This window comes from Gavialis gangeticus, unplaced genomic scaffold, assembly GCF_001723915.1.
Source record: "Gavialis gangeticus isolate Ggan-Ray unplaced genomic scaffold, GavGan_comp1, whole genome shotgun sequence".
NCBI lineage: Eukaryota > Metazoa > Chordata > Crocodylia > Gavialidae > Gavialis > Gavialis gangeticus.
In genome coordinates this window covers 5,924,303-5,928,780 of record NW_017729008.1, presented here as the reverse complement: position 1 = coordinate 5,928,780, position 4,478 = coordinate 5,924,303, and positions in this window count along the sequence as shown.

The window sequence follows — 4,478 nt, the reverse complement described above, 5'->3', positions numbered from 1 at the left end:
GCTTTTCTTCAATGGGAGGGATGAAGAAGCATTTAAATATTATTATCTTCATCTAGGAGATTTTAATTTTTTTTTAGGATGAGGACAGAGGTATACCAGGGCAGTGTTTAACTGGGGCTGCTGCCCAGTTGCTCTGTCTTAGTTACCCTACTGAATATTAGTTGCTCGACTGGATGAGTATTAACCATCTTCAGGTTGACTGTGAACTGAATATCCAGGAAGCCTTCAGAGCATCTACCAATAAGTATTTAAAGGTATGCAACTTTATGGATAATCTGATTAAATGTGCATACTTTCCAAATTGAGCCATTAGCACTATGTATATCTAAGTTGTCATGATGTCTTTAGTACTCAGGGAAGGTAAATTAACCTTTTTTGTCAAATGTGAAGAGGAAGCACATCTATTCTTACATGAACTCTCAGTGCAGATCATTGCTAGGGTTCCTTTGTTTCCCTTGATTCATTCAGAAGTTATCGACTTCAGTATATTTGCTGACTTTATAAGCTGTAAGCTGTGATTAATAGTCCTATAGCATGTCAAGTTGTCTTTGAAACTAACTGCATAGATAGTTCATTTAAGATTATGTTAAGTATAGCTTGATGATGACTGCAGGAAAGCTCCAATTTGTTTAAGGAGACAAAAGAAACCTAAATATAAGGAATTCTTAAAGGAACAGCAATGAGGAAAGAAAGATCTTTGGCTAATGTTTTACCTCCTTATGTATTATTCTTCCCTGTTTTTTTGTACTTTTTACATTTTTGGTTTAAAAAGCAATTTTCCCTCTACTGCTCCCAGCTAATTTTTATATTGCTCCGTCTATTGGTTAAGTCTCTCACACTTCAGTTCTTCTTTCCTTTCATTATCTCCTTGTTCATTAAGCTATCATTCTGATTAATTTAATTATCTGCTTCTCTTTCCTTCCATTCAGTTTTTATCTTGTATTTATCTTCATACTATTTTGTCATGTCACATTGCTGCTCCTTTATTGTTTACCTCTCAGTAAGGTCAATGCAAATCTTTTCATGGAGTTCAGTGTGCTTGGGCCAAGCCCTTACACCTTATTAATAACCTACACTGGCTGAATGCTCCCATTGTATATTAGCAAGAAGCAAGGTTGATATCTTTTATTGCATGGTTGGAATAAATTAGACAAGCTTTTGAATGTGAGACATTTTTTATCAGGTCTGAGGAAAGAAGCAGGCACAGCAATGATCAAAACCAGTGGGTAGGGCTGTGAGATTGGAGAGGGGAGAAATCTCTAGAGATATCAGGCAAACAATCAGCAGAAGAAAAGAATCATGATTGATCATGTGACATGTGCTGGAAGGGCAATACAGCAAAGCGTAGGCAATCCAGGAAGTTTTTGGAGAGTGTTGGGGACAATTTCCTGGTGTAAGTGCTGGAGCGGCCAAATACGGGCCAAGCTCTTTTTGATCTGCTGCTCACAAATAGAGATGAATTGGTGGGGAATGTAGTAGCAGATGGCAACGTGGGCAGCAGTGACCATGAGATGACTGAGTTCAGGATCCTGAGGAAAGGATGGACAGCAGCAGAGTAAGGATCTTGGACTTCAGAAAAGCAGACTTGGACTCACTCAGGGAACTCATGGGCAGGATCCCCTGGGAAGTCAGACTGAGGGGGAGAGGAGTCCAGCAGAGCTGGCTGTATTTTAAAGAAGCCTTATTGAGCATGCAGGAACAAACCATCCCGACATGCAGGAAGACTAACAAGTATGGCAGAAGACCAGCTTGGCTTAGCAGGGAACTCTTCAGTAAACTAAATCACAAAAAGGAAGCTTATAAGAAGTGGAAACTTTGACAAATAACTAGGGAGGAATGCAAAATCATTGCTTGGGCATGCAGGGATGAAGTCAGGAAGGTCAAAGCACAACTGGAGTTGCAGCTAGCAAGGGATGTGAAGGGTAACAAGAAGGGTTTCTACAAGTATGTTGATATCAAGAGGAGGCTCAGAGAAAGTATGGGTGCCTTACTGAATGGGGGGAGGAGGCAACCTTGTGACAGAGGATGCAGAAAAGGCTGAAGTGCTCAATGCCTGTTTCACCTCAGTCTTCACAGACAAGGTCAGCTCCCAGACTACTGCACTGAGCAGCACAGTTTGGGGAGGAGGTGAGCAGTCCTCAGTGGTGAAAGAACAGGTTAAGGACTATTTAGAAAAGCTGGATGTGTGCAAGTCCATGGGATGGGATGTACTCAAGGGTGCTGAGGGAGTTGGCTGATGTGATTGCAGAGCCATTGGCCATCTTCTTTGAAACCTCATAGTGATCAGGAGAAGTCCTGAATGATTGGAAAAAGGCAAACATACTGCCCAGATTCAAGAAAGGGAAGGAACTACAGACCAGTCAGCCTCACCTCAGTCCATGGAAAAAATCATGAAGCAGATCCCAGGGTCACCCCCACCCCCCAATGGAAGGTAGCAGCACAGGGAACACCTGAATATGCAGTGTGGAGTGCTGTAGACAGCGCTCATTTTGATGCAGGCATAGTAGCCAAAAGATGTACCAAATCCAATCTAAAAGCTCTATTTAGTTTTAAATCTATATGTTTTAATGATTATATTACCCAATAAAATTTACTGATCTTTAGAAAATAAATGAGCTGGTTGATTAAAATTATTTAAATTGTTGTCAAAATCAAAGTGATTTTAAATCAGTGATTTTAAACAATTGTCCCTGTTGCTACTGGTGTGTTCTTACACATGAGTAAATTAATTGAAGGACTCTTTAATCCATAAAGCCTGCCCTTTAACAGAAGAATATAGAAGAAATGCTGTGGATTCAATTCAGAATTCTTCCAAGGTTGAAGGAACCATCTGGAAAAAACAATCACAAGCATTTTGAAGGGCAGAGAATGTGAAAAGGGATAACAGCAACCATCTTTGAAAGGGAAAGAAGAGGGCCTGGAGAGTTATAGACCAAGGATTCCAGTACCTGTAAATTCACTAGAGCAAATTATGAAATGGTCAAGGCAAAATCCTATTTCATTTGATATGCCTAAGTGACATGTACACTGCTACATTAGCTACCTTTTTGGCACTTACGTACAATTTGCAGTTCAGCTTTAGACCCACAAGCTAGGCTGCTGTGCCCAGTGACCATGCCCAGTAGGGATATGATGAAGCTGGACAGCTGTGTAAAGGATAGGGTTGTACTAGCATATAAATAAAGCTAGGTTGGTCTCAAAATGTTAGTCCCCGACAAAGCACCGCTAACAGCCCTCCCAACATTTAGCTTAATAGTCCTGTTGTTAGAACATTTGCCCATAAATATCCAAGTTCTAGGTCTCCCTCTAGGAAAGCTTGGGCTTGCATCTCAGCAAAGTACTCTAATCACTAGGCCATGGACCCTTGCCAGCTAATTCCCCAAACCCTTTGCCAGCTGTTCACTTGAAGCTCAACTACTGGACAGCCAAGAGAGGGAGAGAAATATAAGGGTCCAAGAGAAAGAAAGAGAGCTCCATGAGATGCAGCTGCTTTTCCTTCCAGGAATGATCCCTGTTTCTGCTGGGATGGATGTTTCACAGTGCTGCTTATCTATTTTATACAACATGAAGTGCAATGGGTCATCTTTAAGAGGAGGGCTGGAGAGGCATCTGGTTTATGACCAGCTCATAGTCTGGTAAGGAGAATGTTTTGCTGTAAAGCAAAAGATGAAGGTTCAACCCACTTCTGGGTGAGGGCTGGGTCTTCCACTCCTTGGGCAAGTGTCCTAACTAGTTTGGGTTAAACAGTAGGAGGGCCCATCTGTAAATGCTCCGGTACATCCACAGGGTAATTCTTTTTCATCATACCGTGAATAGAATTGGAAGATGTGCATAAGTGTCAAAAAACTGTAATTATGTGGCTGTGGGTAGATAACCATATAATCAGAATAGCAGGAGGCTTCAAGTACAGTTCTACAGGGGTCTGGTCTGGTTGGCTGATATTTAACATTTTTATCATTGATTTGAAATCAAGGGTATACAACTTTGAAGATGACACAAAACTAGGGAGACTATCTGAGATACTTTACAAGTAGAGGATCCAGCATTTATGAAGTGGGTTTGACTAGAATCTAGATTAACTCTGAGCTCTCTTATAAATCTATGAATCTGTGAAGATAAAATTAATAATAGTGTAATTAATACCTAGCTCTTACTCAGCAGTTTTCTTTTGTAAGCCCTAAAGCACTTTGTGAAGAAGATCAGTGTCTACAGAATCTGTATGTAAAACCTCGCTGGCACACTTCATATAGATAAGAAAACTGAGGTACAGGGCAGGACTGGAATATTCACACCATAGTTGGTGGTATTTATTACTGTGATATCTGCTAGGTGCTGGGTGTCCCTCCCCAGAGAAAGGGTCCCAAGTGTCACGGTGGAACCCGAACGAACAGGCTGGGTCTAGCGGCGGTGGAGTTCTGAGTGACACGGAAGCTGGATGTCCCTTAATTGAATAGGTTTATTAACTTATGCTTGGTAGA